This window comes from Apodemus sylvaticus, chromosome 14 (genome assembly GCF_947179515.1).
Source record: "Apodemus sylvaticus chromosome 14, mApoSyl1.1, whole genome shotgun sequence".
NCBI lineage: Eukaryota > Metazoa > Chordata > Mammalia > Rodentia > Muridae > Apodemus > Apodemus sylvaticus.
Genome location: NC_067485.1, coordinates 11,169,262 through 11,188,968, shown reverse-complemented (window position 1 = coordinate 11,188,968; position 19,707 = coordinate 11,169,262).

Genomic DNA, 19,707 nt, shown 5'->3' with positions numbered 1-19,707 from the left:
TCCCGCCCATCCTCTGGATCTTCCCGTTTGAGACTCAATGCTAGGACCAGCAGTTCTTTCCAGCCTCATAGCATGGGTAAGACTTGCCTCCTCAACTTGGGAGTTCCTAAGTCAATTCTCTGTACACTGCAGGCCTGTGCGACCCAGTGTGTGGTCCATGGTTTGGGAAGGGTCCTGGCCATCAAAGCCAGGGACTTGAGATTTGACTTGTTTGCAGAGAGAAGAGCCAAGAGGGCAAGAAGACATTTATGAGCAGGTTAAGTAGAGTCTTGAGGTTCCTGGAGAAGGTTCTAAAGTTCTCAGAGTTTCTCAACCAAGACAGTGTTCGCTCTGTGACCCTGAACTGAGATGTTATGAAATCGAGGCCACAACTCGGAGACAGTGTAAGTCTGACAGCTAAGAGACCGGATGTGACCAATGTTTTCCTCAACCTCAAATGTCCCAGATCCCAGAGTAGCTGCTTGCTTCCCCATTTCTTTTTCTAAAAGTCTAGCCTACCAAAAACAGAGGTCAAAAGGGACCCTGGTTATGACAGAACTGACTTTGGTTACAGAACAGTAATCCTTGGCTGCCCTTTCCAAAACCATGCATGCAAGATTGCTTAACACCATGGGGGAGACCTCATCAGCATCCAAGAGGCCGGAGTTACGGTGAGAACGGCTCAGGGTCAATGTTTGCTACATATGAGAAGAAGGAGTCTTCTATAGAGTCCACAGCAACCAGCCAGGGTCCCCAGGAGGGGACGGATGGCCTTGGAGCTGACAAGGAATGAGTCAGTGAAGCAGGGCCTCCCGCGTGGCCTCGGTTGGTAGCAAGCAGTGTGGTCCTCCCTGCCCTGGCCAGGGTCTCAGCAAATGAGAGAAAGTACTCTGCCCAGTGTTAGTCTCCCAGGAAGATTCTCTGAGGGGGTTTGCTTAGAATCCAATAGGACTGAGAACATCCGGCCCCTAGGCTTGAGTTAAGCTTGCTGTCTTGGTGGTGGGAAGGAAGAGTCTCTTCTGTTTCTCATCCGCACCTTTTCCTGATTGTGCTGGTCTTGTGTGTGTGTGTGTGTGTATTTGGTGTTTTCGAGACAGGGTTTCTCTGTGTAGCCCTGGTTGTCCTGGAACCCATTCTGTAGACCAGGCTGGCCTCGAACTCAGAAATCTGCCTGCCTCTGCCTCCCAGAGTGCTGGGATTACAGGAGTGCGCCACCACCGCCTGGCTGGTCTTGTTTTTTGAGCAGTGGTTTTATTTGCTGTGCTCTGCTCGGATAGCAATGTGCTGTGGCGAGTTGCTGGGCTCCCTGCCTTCCCTATGACGTCATCTCTGGGTGCACCCTGTTCCCTGGGCAGGTCACCAGACTGTTGCCATGTAGTGCTTCAGTCTACCCTTACTGGTTTGCTTCACGGTGGTGGCTTGGCAAATGGTTCCCTTGCCATCTGGCACATGTAACCCTTGCCAATGGAGGGGCTGGAAAGAAAGGGTTTTGTCTCTTTCTGTGTTCTGTGAGCCTGGTTGGGACACACATCTGAGATTTAGGCTCCAGAGCTCGTGGTGGGATGCTTTTCCACAGTACTTGATTCAGCACCAAGGAAGAGCCTGAGTTTTTGTGGTACCCAGGGGCCGTCACTTCTCCTGTCCTTTTCTTTTCTGAAATCTTTTCTGGAAGTTTCCCGGTGGAATGCGCCTTCTTGGGTACCACCTTCTCTCCACTGGCTATACAGTGGCAGGCCCATTCCGTGTTACAGAGCCTCCTGGGCACCTTCTGCTGATGCCGTGGGTGGTGCCACCACAGCTTGCCTCCTCGGCATCTACGTGCTCCTCATGGTCATTGGAGCAGGACCATGTCCTTCTGGGGTTTAATCCCAGCCTGTCAGGAAGCCTTCTCCTCATGTGCACTAACTTCCTGAGGCATAGTGGCTACTCCTGTGTCTGTTATACCTGGACTTTTTAGGAATCTCATTAACGTTTACTGGTTAGCACACTAACCCCACGGTAACAGTTCTGTTTGCATACTGTACGGCTTCTGTGTCTAGCTTGAACTTTACACACCAAACTTTGAGCAGAATGTTTGACTGTTTAGTCATGTGAAGGGAGAGCTAGCTGGGAGTGTAGAGCCACAAAGCTTTGTAGGAATCGCTAATGGTTTGTCTAGGAGCTGGGAGACGTGGGTAGCCAGGGCTATATTAGTGACAAAGTCAGGATGAGCATGCAAGCTGTGAATGTGTGCTGTGTGAATGTCTTAAGGATATCAGTTAGTAGAGCGGACCTTAGTGATCAGGTGGACAAAGTGACTGGCTAGGTAACTGTCACTTAGCAGTCACTCAAGGCTCATGAAGGGGCCCATGAACATGGATGTGAGTTAGGAGGGCCATGGAGGGGCTTGACAGGTGGACTTCTCCGTTATGAATGTTCTCCAGGCTTGCTGTCTATCTGGGTGCCTAGGAGAGGCCAACACTAAACCCCTGACAGGCACCCAGTGACCAAATGGTCTCATTGGCCTCCAGTACCATGAACACCACAGATATTTGTGGTCTCTGGCCCAGATGCATTTCTAACAATAGACTTTTCTTCTCGGCACATACCATTTCTGCCAGTACCACCAATGATGGATACAGGATGACCTGACACCTTAGCCACTTTTAGGACATGTTGGGCCTTATTTAGCCAGATACTGAGGCCTAGTGAGGGAGCCTGAGCCTGTGTTGGAGTTTAGAGTCCTGTCTCGGTCACTTCTGTACTGGAGGGACTCAGCATGACCTGCTTAAGCCTGCTTTTGTCTGCCTAACACTTAGGTGGAATAACTTTGTTGGCTCTGTCAGTCACCCCATACCCTCCATCACCCTTCCCCTCCCACTAGTTATCTCAGCAAAAAACCCACCTCCTCTCTCAGCTCTTTATAAACAAAAGATTGATACAATAAAACAAGTTCCTGCTTTGACAGACTCCGGCTTCCAGGCTGTTTTCTGAGCTTCAGCACTTACGATCCCGCTCAGCCTTGGAGAGACTGGGCTGGACCAGTTCTCTCCTCTCAGACTGGGCCTGACTGTAAAGAGCCGACACGGACATGCTCTAAGAGCAATTCTGGTCCTAGCTTAGGAAGCAAGCACTGAGCCACTGCCTAAGAGTGAGCAGCCCACGCTCTCCCGCATTAGCTGGGAGCGGCTGTGCTATGTGAAGGGCGCACGGACTTCCAAAGATGCGGTTCAGAGATACTGAAGGGCAGGGGTCTAATTTACAGGACAAGATGTCTTCTTAGAGTCAGAGACTACAACATGGCTAGCAATCAAGAGATCAAGAGTTTAGAAATCAAGGAATACAGCTGGAAGCCACTTCTTTTACTAAGTTACGCCCCCATCTATATACAGAATTGCAGGTGAACAGTCTTCCCATCTTGAAAACAGAACAGCTGTGATTACCCAAAGGGACCCTCACAGGACTGGTGTTGGAGGAAATATTAAAAAAGTAGAACCGGCTTATTCCCGCCCTTGTGCCTGTCCTGGCGGGTAGGCAATGGCCAGCCTGGTTTTGTCTCGCAGAGATCTCTGACTCAGAACTCCAAAATCTTTCCACCCAGCTCACCAGGTTCCCACTGACGAGTCATTACCATGTGCTTCAAATCCCCCACAGCCTTTGTGGTGCACATCTGGCAAACCCACGCTTTGCTGCTGTACCTTTCTCTCTTGAACCCAGAGGAGACGCTGCATAAAGGAAAATGCAACACAAACTTAATTAAAAAACAATGGTAACTCAATCTCTGGATGCAACAACTAAAACTTAATCCTGTAAACTTTATTAAAATCCGATTCTTCTGGGGGGTGAATCTGCCATGATACCAGGAAACTCTAGCAGCTACATCTTACTCCTCTGCTGTCCCAGGTCCAAAAGAGACCTCTCTCCTGCTTCCTCTTTTCTTCCATCCAACCCGGAAGTCCTGCCTACTCGCCCAGTGATTGGCTCCTTTATTCATCAGGGGATTGGTTCACAAGAACAGCAGCAGGCCCATCCACAACAGACTGGGACTCTAAGTGCTCTCTCATAGGAGGGGGAGGTAGGAGGGTCGTTAGGTGCTCAGATGAGAGTCCAGTCGCCCCCTTTCTTCCTGCAGCTGCACATAAGCTTGCCTCAGTTGTTTGTAGCCTAGGAAAGTGCTAGAGTATATAGGAGGCGATGGGTAACTGAAGAAGAGACTCCATCCATATATGTGACATTCAGGAGTGTCACCCATGTCAGGGTGGATTTTCATGCTGCTTGGGGACTCACTTGTGTTCCTGTGAGAAATCTCAATAAAGCCAGTGGTTCAGCAAGCCAGACCTGAGTCATTTCTGTGATCCATCCTTGACGCTCTATCTGGAGTTTATTTACCCCTCTCTCTAGGAAAAGTTGGCATAGGGACCAAAGCAGTAGTTCCATGAAACTGAAAGATAAACCTTGGCCATCTTGGGGCTCTTACTATTGAATGAAAAAAGAGGAAGGGGCTACTCTGCTGGCTGGAATGGTTGGTCCTAACCACCTGAGGGCAATGAGGTTGTGGCCTCATTGGGGCAAGAAAGCCCGGAAAACCCTCATTCATTACTAAAGGTTAAAGGGAAAAGGACATCAAAACACAGGCAGGATAACTAAGGCCTTAGACTCTTCAGAAAATTTTGGGCCATTTCACCAGGTGGAAGTCCCGCCCCCTCCCCGCCCCCCACATCATGACTGGGCTTGGGGAACACAGAATGTCAGTGACAGAGGAAACCAGACATTAGCAAGAGCAGTCAGGACAGTCGTAGTGGAGGGGACAGCACAGCTTCGCATCTTTTCTGTAGAGAGTATGTGTTCATCACAGGTTGGAGAATGACCTCTAGCATCTGTGCTTTCGGTTTTGAATGAGTTAAGTATACAGCAAGCAAGGGTAAATGTAGGGAGGTGAGCTGTGCACAGGCAGCCTGGTCCCAGGTGGAGCAACGACTTTGAACCCTCCCCCCCCCCCCGCCCCTGCCCTGAACCTGGTAGGCAGGGCTTCCACTTACGTGGGACTGGAAGGAGTTTGGTCACCGCCCATGGGCACCCCACCTCCCACCCCTGTCACAGTTGCAACCCCCACAACCCCCCTTCCCGCAGGAGAGGTGTGTGGCTATCAGACACATAGGAGCAGCACCAAGTCCTCCCACAAGTAAATAAGGTTTCCCCAAACCCTCAGTCCAAGCCAATGAGAAGTACCTGCTGTCACACCCTGAATTACCTCCAAATTATATTCAGGGGATTAAAGGTGTGTGAGAACTCCGTCCTCTGAGAGCTTCTGTCATAAGAGCTGTAACAGGAGGGGAGAGGTCTGCTCTCCCTAAACACCACCAGCCGCTCCACTGCACTCCTCCCTGGCTAGGCGGCCTTTTGTTGGCCCCCCAGACCCGACTCAGAGCAGGGCAACGCAGGTAACCAAGATGGTAGCACGGCCAAGACTGAGGTGGGACCAGGAGCTGCTGCAGCAGCGGGAAGTGACTCCCCCACCTGCTCACCCCCTCTCCTCTCTGCCAGAACTCTTGGCCGAGCCTCCGCTCCCTGGGCTCACAGGTAAAAGAATAATGCGGAGTGGAAGAGAGAAAGGGAAGTGGAGGCAGACAGCAAAGCATCAACCTATCAGAACTCACACTGTCCAGCAGAGATCTAAGCATCAGCCAATCAGGGCTCAAGGACTGGGGTAGTGTGCTGAAGAGAACAATACCATGGTGATGTCATCGAACCAGCAGAGGTTGGCCGGGGAAGCCTTGTTGAAGCAGCCAGCCTGAGTCCTGAGTAGTGTCCCCTTGGGTGTGGCTTCCAGGTTAAGGAATAAGTGGCAAATAGCAGCTGGAAGAGCATCAAGCGCTTACAAATACACAGCAGAAATGACTGGGGAGGCCTGCTGAGAGGTCTGGGCAGGGCGGGGTGGAGTGGGGCAGGGCAGGGAGGGGCGAGGCGGGGCAGGGCATTATCTCCTTGAAGGAGCTCCCATGACTGAACATTCACTCAGTCCCAAGGCAGATATTTTTATATCTCCTGACCAACAGCAGTACCTTTTGTTGTAAATGGTTTACCTTGTAGCTGTCTTCAAGGACAAGATTTTTATTTTTAAGATTTATTTATTTTATGTATGTGAGTACTCTGTTGTCCTCAGACACACCAGAAGAGGGCACTGGAGCCATTCCAGACGGTTGTGAGCCACCCTGTGGCTGCTGGGAATTGAACTCAGGACCTCTGCAAGAGTAATCAGTGCTCTTAACCATGGAGTAATCTCTCCAGTCCTGGACAAAAAGTTTGTTACTCGGTTAGCTAATTGCTGTTCTCCTTCCCTCCCTTCTTCTCTCCCTCTCTCCTCCCTCCCTCCCTCCCCTCCCTCTCCCTTCTTCTCCCTCTCTCCTTCCTTTTCCCTCTCTCCTTCCCTCTCCCTCTCTCCCACCCTCCCCCCCCCCTCTCTCTCTCAGCACAGTGTTAGAGGGCCAGCCTGTCCCAGGAAAAGGTGCTATGGAGAATATTTGAAATAAACACTGTGGATTTGAATATTTGAAATATTTTATATAAACACTGTGGAGTCTAGGACAAGATGTCCCACCTTGCTCCCAGAATTTATTTGCAACAAGTTAAATAGCAATGACAATTTATCAATATTGTTTATGTTACAAAATGTTGGGTGAGGAGCCTGAGGAAGAAGCCCGCGGTGCCTAGAAGGCTGGCTGCTCTCCTCGCCCAAGAGCGTCTGTGGGTGGCACAGGAGCTGAAGGCAAAGAGGCTCTGAACCAAGTGCTGCCTGGACAAGGGAATGCTACCTTAGAAGGCCCCAGGCTGAGGACTTGGGTCGTCTGGGTCTTCCCAGCCATACCTGACTGGGCAAGAGTCCTCCGGATCCTCAGAGGGAACTTTGTTCTCTTGGGGCTTGGAGGCTTTGGTGATACATTTGGGATGGCGGTGATGTGGTTAGAGGCAGTGCTGGCCTGCAGTCTACCATGGAAAGCCTCTATTATTTAGAGGCAGCAGATATCAGAGAGCTGCAGTCTCCTAAGGGCTCCGCTGATGCTGAGAGCCAGGAGCAGATAGAATGAGCCTAGATGTCTCCTGACATCCCCCGCCCCCAGGGATGGGAGGCACCTGTGAGGGTGGGATGTGAGCTTGGCTTCTGGCAGTGCATGATGGGAAGTCAGCATCTTTGTAAAGTTGCTGCTTTACAGCTCAATTCATATCCCACTGAGGAATTTCCAATCTCCCAAGAAGGTGTAGGCTCACAGCTATAGCCAAGGCTTCCCTATGCTACTGAGTCGATGGGGCCGAAGCACCCTGGGGCACAGGCTCTGCTCAGAACTCTCATGACTACAATGGAATGGAAGCTGGAGGCTTTGTCATGGGGATTGGGCCTGAGCCACCTTGTAGAAGGTGGGAGGGATGGCAATGGAAGACGTTCTTTCCACATTTTGTGATGAGCCGGAAGTTACTTTGGAATCACTAGGAGAATCTGGGCGTAGGTCGATGACCCATGAACCCAGTGTGTGTTGGATGATTTTACATGCCACTTGGCTGTGCTGCAGGGGCCAGTAACCAGACTTGTACCCAACTGTGGGCTAACATCAAAGCAAGCTAGCTGTAGGAAGAAATGGGGCGGGGCTCATCAAATCAGTTGCAAGTCCTAAGAACAAAAAAAAAAAAAAAAAAAAAAAAAAAAAAAAAAAAAAAAAAAAGGTTTCACAAAACACTTCTGTCTATGGTTTGCAAAACTTTCCCCTGCTGGAGTGGTCAGCTCCATCCCCCAGGGGACAGCAGGAGATCAGCCATCTCCATTCTTCTGTGTATGCCTAGCTTCATCCCTAACTGGACAGCAGGAGCACAGTCATCCCCACTTCTATGTGTGCTCCTAGCAGTCCCAAGCACAACGGTTGGCCCAGTCTGGATGCACAATAAATATTTCCTGTATTGAAACGACATCCATCTGTCGAGGCGGTGTGAACAGAGCTCTGCCTTGGGGCAGAGGCGGAAGCTGAGGGACCCCGGAGGGCCTTTCCTGTTCTTAGATCCTGTGACCGCGAGTGGGAAGCGCTCCAGATTGCGAAGAGGTTGTTGGGAGACAAAATGGGAAGGGAATCTGGGATAGGAAAGTAAAATTGGATTGGCGGGAGTGGGGGGGCAGTCCAAGAGTCGAATGACCAGAGGTCCCAGGCTTCAGCTGTCCTGAAGAATGTTTGCGCAGGTGAAGATGTGTGGCCATCCCCTTCTGACAGGACAGGTGCTGCCCAAGCATTTATGCTAAATCCTTTCATCTTCACAAGAGTCCATGAGCTAAGCGCCTCGCAGACGCAGATTCAAGATGGCGGAAAGGTAGAACAAACAAGTAGCTAGGAAAGGGTCCATTGCTCTCCCCGTGGGACCCTACTCCAAGGCAGGTCCCCTCCAGCAAAGGCAAGTGGTCCTTTTGTCTATCACATCTAATCCCAGAAGGTCTCAGCTGGATTCTATTTTCCTGAGTTTGCCAAGAAAGCCCTTCAGGGGCTGGGTGGGTTTTCGGGACCCTCAGTGTGCTTCGCATCCGCCCTGGTGGTCTTCAGCATGGGGGACAGATTTCTACGCAGAGCCCTTCTCTCGGCGCTGCAGAGCTGGCTCTGTGGCCACATGTGCAATTCATAAAGTTTGTCTGCATTTTGCAGAGGACCCGGTTTCCAGGACGTTTTGGCCTGAACACTGAGCTCCCAAGAGTTCCTCCGAGAGCTGCTGTCCACAGATCGCTCCGCTCTGCACATCCTCTGTGCGCCTGTGAAGTTTGGCACGGGGATTCTGTTATTGCTCCAGGATCAAATTTTGGAGTTTTATTTTATTAATATTCTTTCTCTACAGGGAGTTCTTTTTTTTTTCAGGGTGGGGGAAGAGATCCGGACTGTTTTCTCTAGGTTTATCCTCATTCCCAGCAGGCACGCACACTCGGCCTCTTTCTCTCATTTTTTGATCCCATTTGCCACGTTGACTCATGTCTCCCATATCCAGAGGTCCTGTCCTGTGCAGTTCATAGAAATAAAAGTGTGTGACCTTAGGCAGAGGGACATGTTTATAACTGCTATAAACCTGTAGCCATTGTTTTGGGCTTTGCCATTTTTTTGGACTAATTTTCTCTAAACCAAAATAAGCTTGACTTGAAGGCCAATCTTGTGTTGCAAGTATCAATACTGGCCTCCCCCCATGCTGGATGATGGAAATTCCCAGAGCTGTCCTGGCTAGCCCATGAGGGAGGAGATGCTGATCCCTGCTCATGCTGGCTACTCTGCGTTGTCGCGTCTAAGCCTTCAAGGTCTCTGGGGGACAGGTCGGTTGTTGGTTACCCAGCTGGGGCATGGTTTCTGCTAAGGTTGCCGTCCCCTGGGCCTTGTCTTGGGCTCTCGCAGCATTTTTTTGGTGGTGGGGGGGGGTCTGCTGTTTTTCCCTCTCACTGCAATAGATGTATCTCCTCCAAAGCAGAAACTTTAAAAGTCTAACTCCTAGGCCATCAAAATATATCTTATATGGAATGAAGTCACTGAGGCTGTGATAAGTTACTTTAAGAGGTTTACTGTGGGACTGGAGAGATGGCTCAGTGGTTACGAGCACTGACTGCTCTTCCAGAGGTCCTGAGTTCAATTCCCAGCAACCACGTGGTGGCTCACAACCATCTGTAATGGGGTCTTATGTCCTCATTTCATGTGTCTGAAGGCATCTACACTGTCCTCATATAAATAAAATAAACAAACAAAAAGAGGGCATTGTGTGGGAGCAGGCCACTTTTCCTGATGTCCTTATAAGAGAGGTCACAGGGAGACACAGGAAGGCCACTTGGTGCTGAAGACAGAGGCTGGGGCAGACCAAGGGAAGGCAAAGCTAGATATTGGCAGCAAACTATCAGAAGAGAGCAGCCAAGGGCTTTCCCTTCAAGGCCGCAGAGAACTTGCTCTTGGTGCTCTGGCCTTTAGCAGAGGGAGGCAGTGAGTTTCTTTTGACAGGGCAGAAGTGCAGACGTGCTGTCTCTCTGTCTCTGCCTTCTTGTCAGAAGAGCAGCTTCCTTGTCCCAGCACGGGTACTGGGTGCCTTTTCAGAGGCTGTGTGTTGGGCAGGCAAGGCTGTGAGCAGCTGTAGTGACCCCTCTGGTTTGTTACTATCTAGTCCTAAGTAAGATGGTCCTATCAGGCGCTTGACTCTGGCCAGTTAGATTTTAAAGTCGGCATTCAAGGAGGCATGCATTTCCTTTCCGTGGGTGGTCCCTGTAGGGAACGAGCTGAGACCCTGATTTGGTGAGGGGTGTTGTCAGAATGCTGATGTGGAGGAATAAGGCTCGTGAACGTTGCACATTCACGAAAAGACTTTGTTGTTGCTTGTGTTTGGCTTCGTATCTTTTTTTGTTTTATTTTATATTTTATTTGTTAATTATTTTTTTAATTTTATTTTTTAAATATTCATTTTATGTATATGAATACACTGTCACTCCCTTCAGACACACCAGAAGAGCGCATCTGATCCCATTTCAATGTTTGTAAACCACCGTGTGGTTGCTGGGATTTGAACTCAGGACCTCTGGAAGAGCAGTCAGTGCTCTTAACTGCTGAGCCACCTCTCCAGCCCTTATTTTTATATTTCGAGATAGAGTCTGGCTGCCCTGGTAGTCATTTGTGGTCCAGCATTTCCAGGAAGTTCCCATCTCGGTCTTTTTCCTGCATGAGCCTCCAAGTTTTGGCACAAGGGCTTCATGTCTAGTTGTCTGTTCTATTCTTTAGTGACTTTATCAAAGACCATAATTCTCATACAGGCCTTGAAGAGAGTCTTCTTTAAGACCAGACTGAGCATGTGGGGACTTGTCCCTGACAGTGTGTCTGTCCCTGCTCCATGAAGTATAGTGTCTGCAGGAAAAGCACAGGCTGAGAAGAGATAAGACCTGGGGCTTTGGTAGGAGAAAGAGGAGTTCCTGCACAATGGCCAGTGTGTCCTGTAAGCTGTGGCCACTGCACTGGTGTGGGAGGTCACACTCTGAGAGGCCAATCTTCCACCATTGCTCTTCCAACAAATGTTCATTGGCTGTCGCATACCAGATACACATGCTGTGGGGACAGTAGCAGACATGGAGGGTTACAGCCCTTCTATGGGAACAGTAATAGACTTTGCGGGTACATGCTCTGCTCTGCCCTGATTTCTGTCCAGAAGATAACAAGAGGAAGCCTGAAGGCAGGCAGGTGGCCATGTGCTGGAAGGACCAGAAACAAGCTGGGGACTCAAGCGAGCTGGCTCTGAGCAAGTGACTTGGGCAGAGGATGATGCTGATGGTGACTTGCTAGTGTCCAGCCACTGAGGAGAAGTCGAAGGGTTGAAGGCCCTTCAGACTACATGGTAGATCTTGCAAGCTCACCACCAGTCTTTGGCTTCTGCTGAAGGTTTAGGAAGTGCAGCACACACTCTGTTACACACTCAGGTAAAAGCTTTGTCCTGTGTTTGAAGCCGTCAGTGGATGCTGGTCTACCTGTGCTGACCTGTCAGCAGGATACTCACCTTCCCAAGACATTCTGCAATGGGATCCAGGTTTGATTCTTTGTTCTCAGAAGTCATCGCTCTCCAGAAGGATGCTCCACTCCCGCTCCAAGCTGAGAAGGGATCTGCCCTTGGAGGCTTTCTTTCTGTTCTGTTGTCTGAAGAGATCTGTCCTTTCTAAATGACTCACAGACATACAGTGTTCATGGGAGATAGGGTGTGTGTATGTGTGTGTGTGTGGTGTGTGTGTGTGTGTGTGTGTGTGTGTGTGAGGTGTGTGTGTGGTGTGAGTGTGGTATATGTGTAGTGTATATGTGCTGTATGTGAGCACATGTGTGTGTATGTGTATAGTGTGTGTATGTGGTATGTGTGGTATGCATGTGTGTGTGTGATGTGTGTGATTTGTGTATGTGGTATGAGTGTGTATGTGTGTGAGTATGTATATGTGTGGTTTGTGTATGTGGTATGAGTGTGTATGTGTGTGAGTATGTATATGTGTGGTTTGTGTATGTGGTATGAGTGTGTATGTGTGTGAGTATGTATATGTGTGGTTTGTGTATGTGGTATGAGTGTGTATGTGTGTGAGTATGTATATGTGTGGTTTGTGTATGTGGTATGAGTGTGTATGTGTGTGGTTTGTGTATGTGGTATGAGTGTGTATGTGTGTGAGTATGTATATGTGTGGTACATGTGTGGTGTGTGTGTGTGTATGTGTGAGTGTGAGTGTGTGTGTGGTATGAGTGCATGTGTATGTGCTATATATGTATGTGTGGTGTGTGTATGTGATGTGTGTGAGTATATGGGTATGTGTGGTATGCATGTAGTATGTATGTGAGTGTATGTGAGCATGTGTAGTATAGGGGTGTGGGGTCTTTATATGGCATGTGTGTGTGTATGTATGATGTATATGTGGTGTGAGTGTGTGTGTGTATGTGTGGTGTGTGTGTATGTATTGAAACTGGAGTTCTGGAACTAAAAACAGTTAAGTATAGAAATACAAGTGGCTTTGGCCCATGGTTGTGATTGGTACGGAAGCCTCCATTCATTCCTCTGGCTGTAATTGTGCATATTTTAATCAGGACACACTTGTGGTCCATATGTATAAAATTTAACTTTGGCTCACCCAGCAGAATCCTGCGTCTAAAGGCTTAACTCTGGAGAATACTTCTTTAAAAATTAAAACTTTTCTGAGATTCCTGTTTGGTTGTAAGATGTACCATGGAGACTTACCGTGGAGCTATCCCTGTCCATTCTACTTAGTTTCCTCTTGTAGCATCTCACAAACTCACATCAGAGCCTCCTGACCACGATGAAGACAGTGATGCTCTCAAGACAGCACTTCCTCCACAAGGCTCATGACCACTGCTCCATCTCTACAGCCACCACTCCTGGGACCATCCTTTCTGTAGTTCTGAAAGATGTGGTCCCATCATTGCAGCCTTGGTGACTTTCTTTTTTAAACAATTGACTTTTTTTTTTAAACAAAAATCTCAGTATTCACTTTTACCAATGAAGACTCAGGCCAGCTGCTGCAGTGAAAGCCTGCTGGCTCAGAGGGGCGGAGTAGGGACCCAGCTGACCTTCCTGCTCAGCCGGCTCCCCCCATGCATGCCCCTGGCTCACTCGGTCTCAAAAACAAAAGGTCCTTCAAACTGAATGTCCCTCCTTTCTAGCTCCCGTGTGTGTGTGTGTGTGTGCGTGTGTGTGTGTGTCCACCCGACTCCCTCTCACTCTGTTTTTTGGTTTTGTTTTTTTGCTTTTTGCTTTTTGCTTTTTCTTTTTTTCTTTTTAACTAATCCTAGGTTCACTTTCTGTCAGCTGGCGGCTTGCTCTCCCTCTTGACCTATGGTTGACTTTAGTTAATCCTGATAGGATATATTCTAGCAGAGAGCCCTTGGATTCTAGGCAGTGCTAAGGCTGAGCCACACCGCAACTTAAAAAACGGGTTTTCCCAGTAAGTACCACAGTCTCAGGGTTCACAGTGTGATTAAATGTCCTGCAACAGGGGCACCCAGGTGCAGAGGGTGTAGAGGCAGATTGCCTGGGATGTGACTCCTTCCTCCCTATCAAAATTATTGGCTATGTTCTCTAAGATATCTACTGTCTGTGCCATAGATCCTTCATATGTAAGATGGGAGTAATGATAATGGGGTCAGCTGAGAAGGGTTTGTGATTTGAATAGGTATGGCCCCCATAGGTTCGTGTGTTTGAATGCCTGGGACTATTTGGAGGTGTGGCCTTGTTGGAGGAGGAGGTGTGGCCTTATTGGAGGAGGTGTGGCCTTGTTGGAGGAGGTGTGGCCTTGTTGAAGGAGGTGTGGCTTTGTTAGAGAAAGTGTGCCACCGTGCAGGCGGGCCTTTGAGGTCTTAAATATTCAAGATACACCGAGTGTGAAACACACACAGCTATCTGAGGATTAAGATGTCCACCTCTCATCTCCTTCAGCCTTGCTTTATCTAATGCTGCACGTGGCCCAGGTGACCCGCCCACCTTTGTGGCCACATGCCCAGCCCTGCTGAGGGTCTTCACTCTTGCCAGTCTGCTGGGGGAAGACAATGTCTTGTACCTCTGGCCAGTGGGATGGTCGAGCATCTTTTCTGATTCTCCTCTATCCACCTGCATCTCAGGCAATGAGTCTTGGAGGAGCACACTGGCTAGGGCCTGCACCCAGCCCGCTTACCTCTGCTGAGGCACCACTAAATGAGTGTCTGGCTTCAAGCTGTGAGCTTCACAGAGAAGGTTAAGTGATGCTCATTTGCTTACAGTAAAGCAGATGTAAAAGCAGGCACAGCAGCCCTAGGGGCCTGTAGCTCATGTTTGTGGGGCGGTAGGGAGTTGGGGGAGAGGGCCTCTGGTGTGACACCAGACTCCCCTGTTCTGGTGACTGTACATTGTCATCCCCTGTCAGAAACAACTGCATCCAGCCTCCTGTGTGCAGGCAGGGAGCCTGTCCACGGATCTGTGTGAACCTGTGGTCATCCGATGCTGTAGGCAGGGAAAGCCCTGGGCACATGGCCAGCAGGCCCCAGTTCAGACCCCAGCCCAGCTCTCTCTGGAAGGATGCAGTGGGCTGCCTCAGCCTTCTTCCAAATCCCCAACCTCACCACTGTCTCATGGCTTTTGATTGGTTTCTCTCTTCTGCTTCCATTGCCCAAGTGTCCACTCTGGCTCTGTTTTGGTGCCCCCAGCTCCTCCCTAGTCCTGGGACAGCTCTCCTCTCCTGCTTCCACAAGGTCTTTCCTCTGGGTATCTTCCAAGACCCTGTGGATAGTCCAGCCCCTTGTCCCTGGGAACCTCTGGACGGCTGCTGGCTTCCATTGCACTGGCTTCCGGTGAGGCTCACTGCTGGCTGCTCACCGCCGGCTGCTGGTTCACATCCTCCGCTGCTCTCTGAGCAGGGCAACTCGCTGTCTTGTTGTAGTAACACCGGAGATGCACTCTGTGTTCATGATGGAAGGTGCTTTGCCATGTTTATCTCCTCCTCCTATGTATCGCGTCTTTAGTCAAATCGCCTTGTCACTTAGGCCAGAGACCTTGAGAGTCACCCCGTGGGGCCTCTCTGTGATTGGAAATGTTCTTCAAACTGCTCACCTCCCACGGAATACAATTCTAATATCTAAGATCTTGTCCTAATTTAACTTCTTGCTTTTCCAGCTCTTAGTTTCTTACATGCATCCTATATTCCGGTCAGGCTGGGCCTCTGGCAATTTCTCTTAGATCCTCAGGCGTCCATTGCAAGGTCTCTCAGTCTCAGCATTACTGACGTTTGGGCTGGGTTCTTCTTTGTGGATGTCTGTGTTCTGTGAGATGTCCAGCACAATTTCCAGCTCCCCACCCCCAGTAGTGTCATCCCCTGTCCATGTCACAACCATCAGAATGTCCCCAGATGTTGCCAGATGTGTCCCCAGGAGACAAAAATCTCACTCTGGTGAAAACCAGAGCTCCAGAGTCATTGATTCAGAATGCAAAGCTCTTGCCTAGATCTCTCCATCCCTGACTCTAGAGTGCAAATTACAGAGTGTGTATAGGGTGGTACTGTTGGTGGGGACGTATATACATTAGAGCAGTGCCTATGGAAACTATTATGGAGTGTTTTCCCAAAAGCTAAAAATAGAACTATAGTGTGACCAGCTACACAGCTTCTGGGTACAGACCCAAAGGAATCAGTCAGGATCCTACAGAGGCACACCCACATTTACCAGAGTGCAGGGCACAGTCACCAAGATACAGGTTTATCCAGCTGTCCATCAACTTATGAATAGTTGAAGAAAATGTAATGTATATATATTGCAGTGAAGAAGAAAGAAATTTAAGTTGTTTACAGAAAAATAGAACTGGGGAATTGAACTCAGGAACTCTGGAAGAGCAGTCAGTGCCCTTAACCACTAAGCCATCTCTCCAGCCCCATCTTCAGATATCTTTTACATAATGAATACATGTTCAGGAAGAGCTCATCAGGTGTGAGGATTGAAACTTAGCTCCAGTCGTTCCCGCGGCTATCAGCTCCTTGGGTGTCATCTTCAGTCTTGACAGCCATAGTACGAAGTTTCTGGGAAGAGTGGGGCAAAGTTCTGTCACTCAGAGTCAGAGAGTCTAGGGGCAAGGCACCATCCTTCAGAGCCCAGCCAGGGATCTGGAACCAGAAAACAAAGCTGTTCAGTTTCCTACCTGGCTTGTTTTTTGAAGACAGAAGACACAGAGGGGCATGGCCATAGAGAAGAGAGGGAGGAGGTCAGTGGGTGGGCATAAGGAGTATTTATCCTGTGAGCAGGAGTCTGGAAAGCATTACCATTCGGGGAAGAAGTCTTCTAGCGAGCATCTCACTTCTTTTGGAACTTAGAAATGGCACCTGATGACCTCTTGTGTCCTCCACACTTGAACTTTTGTCCCATCACTTGTACCTTGAGTTCTAGACGGTGCCCTCTGGCATGATCTGGAGCTTGCCCTGAGCTTTCCCCCACTGGGTTTTGGTGGCCTCTGCCCACTTGTCCATACCTCTCAGATTATCTCCTTTTCATTGTCCTAACAGCTGCTTGGCATCCGGTGTATACCGAGACTGCCAAAGAAACATGTCTGAATGAGCGAAACACAGGCCGGGGAGTCCCTGCCATTGCAAAGCTGTTCTGTTGGTAAGGCACCTTCATTTGTTTCCAAAATAGTAATGTTCTCAGGAACATTCACGATGGAGAGACAGTGTGTTTACTCACTCTGCAACCATGTTATCACGTTGAACCCAGGCCCAGGTGTGATGTTAGGCACCAGAGATGTAAAGGTAAATCACATCCAGCTCCTTTCCTCAGGGGTGTGTGCTGGCCAGCTTTATGTCAGCTCGTCACGGACTATAGTCATTTGGAAAGAGGGACTGTCAGTTGAGAAAACGCCTCCTGTGGGTAAGTCTGCATTTCATTGTCTTGATTATTGAGTGAAGTGGAAGGCCCAGCTCGCTGCAGGTGGTCCCACCCACAGTGGTCCTGGGTGTTGTAAGAAAGCAGGCTGAGCAAGCCATGGTGGGTGTCTTAGTCAGGGGTTCTATTCCTGTACAAACATCATGACCAAGAAGCAAGTTGGGGAGGAAAGGGTTTATTGAGCTTACACTTCCACACTGGTGTTCATCACTAAAGGAAGTCAAGACTGGAACTCAAGCAGGTCAGGAAGCAGGAACTGATGCAGAGGCCATAGAGGGATGTCACTTATTGGCTTACTTCCCCTGGCTTGCTCAGCCTGCTCTCTTATAGAACCCAAGAGCACCAGCCCAGGGATGGCACCACCCACAATGGGCCCTGCCCCCTTGATCACTAATTGAGAGAATGCCTTATAGCTGGATCTCATGGAGGCACTTCCCCAACTGAAGCTCTTTTCTCTGTGATAATTCCAGTCTGTATCAAGTTGACACACAAAGCCAGCCAGTACCAGAGAGTAGGCAGTCAGTGTTCCTGTGTCCTCTCCCTCAGCTCCTGCCTCTAGGTTCCTGCCTTGAATTCTTGCCCTATCTTCCCTCAGTGGACTGCACCTTGGGACATACAAGCCAAATAAACCCTTTCCTTCCCAGATTGCTTCTGGAGTTTTATCACAGCATGGAAACCTAAGGCAGAAATTGGTACCAGAGAGTAGACTGTCGCTGTGACAGACCTTACCATGTTTTGCGGAGGATTGTGGTGGCATTTGAACTTTGGGCTAGAGCAGTCTTCTAGCTTGGCAAGCTGTTCTATAGGAGCCTGGCTGACAGGAATGCAGGAGGTGGGGCCTGGCCTGAGAGATGTTCTGGGAGTCCCTTAAAGTTCTGTCTAAATTAAGAATACAGTGGACACAGTTGGATGCCCTGCATGTCATGTCTCAAGCCAAGTTATGCTATATTCTCTTTGATCTCCATGTTCTCTCTTCTTGATGTGCCTCGTGTGGCTGCCATCTCTGCCTCCTCTTACCTGGTGTTTGCAGGCAGTTAGAGGGTCAAACTTGCAGGAAGAGAATCCTTTTGGACCAAGGTGAGTTTCAGCCCTGCTGTGCAGGATGGGACATTCCTCAAGATGGTGCCCAGAAGTACCGACATGTAGCAGTCTACATGGGTCGTAGAACCCAAGCTCAAGTTACCATGCAGCCATGGTAGAGCTTGCCTACAGGCGATCGTAAACACACACATTTGGATTGTGCTTGAGGATAGCGCTAAAACCACTTAAGGGATTCCGGCCACGGACATTACAATGGATCTGTTTCTCATCACCAAGTCTTCCATTAAAGCTCTGGGATATGAAGACAGTTCCTCTCTGTAGGCTGTAGTGTCCAGTGCAAGAGTCAGTGGTGGAGTTACCTAAGGCCAACATGGCTTCAGACACACTCCAAGGTATCTTAACCCTGCACAGCAGTCACGAGTGCCAGATGAGTTCATGCCGGATCATGCGTTTAAAATCCCAGCTAATAAACATCAGTGCTTCCAAGAAGCCAGGATTTTACCTTAACGGCTAAAGGAGCTGAACTCAAGAGCCTCTACACTGACTTGTGGTTTGAAAATGGGATATGAGCTATTTATATACTCAGTCAAGTTAAATGTAACCTGACAACCATTAAATCTATCTAGTTAAGCAAAGGAGTGGTACTCTGGTATCTTCTAAATCCTGAAATAACCTCTCTTCAAAACCAGCCTGGTCTAGGCTGCTGGCTGTCTTCATTTGTAAGTGACACGAGTTCAGATGTCAGCTGCCAGTAGCTGACATACCCTGCTCAGGTTATTTCAGTCAACTGACATTCATTTGCTAAGCACAGTGGGCCTGCTGTAAAGGACCATGGTGCCGACCCAGAGGCAGTGGGAATCCCCGTATAGGAAAAGACAGACGTGAATGTGTGGATGGTGAGCTCGCTCAGAACCCAGGACATAAAGCACAGTCGCTCTGGCCAGTGACAGCCTGTCTTGAGCAGCAAGCCACTGCCGAGGAAATTGAAGATTCAGGGAGTTTACTGGGGGCTCTGCCCCTGAGCTGGACACGCAGGGCAGTTAGTGCGGCCCTTGCTTTCATGCAGGGATAAATAAGTAGCTCAGAAGCCAAACAAGGTGAGTCCCACAACAGATCCACATGGCGGAGCGGCCCTGGGGAAGGCTCTTCCCGCAAGGCAGGGAGGAAGTAGTGGTGACTGACCTCAAGGACGCCATAGGTCTGGGAGGGAGAGAAAGCAAATGCTTGGTTATTCTAACAGAAAAAAAAAAATCAATGATAACAGCGGCCACCCTCGGGTGCGCACTCTGTGTCAGCTTGGTGTGCTGCTAAGTCCTTGTCCTGCCCAGCCACGTGCCACACTGTACCTTGTTTCTCATTGTCAATACGGAGGCTGTGAGAGGCCTGTCCGTGGTTCAGGGATAATGGCCTATAAGGTACCTGTGTGTCGTCCAGATCAAGGTCTCTCCTTTGCATAGCCCATGTTTTTGACTTTTGCCCTGCATCCTAGGACTGGAGGCATAAAAGAGATGTTTGGGGGTGTAGGGAGCAGAGGGAACATCTTTCTACACAGGGGCTAAAGTGGCTCTGAGATTTGGAATGGACCGTGTACTCTTGTGGGAGTTTATCTTTAATGGTCAGCAATAGAGATAGGAAAGGGATTGAGTAAGGGCACAGTCAGGCAGCCTCCCTTGTGGGTAATGGTTGTGAATTCCACTGGGGACAGACAATACAGGCCACAACTCAGAATTGTTGTCTCAGTGTGAAGGAGCTGGGGATGTTTATTACCACAGCAATCACCAGCCACTAGCTGGGG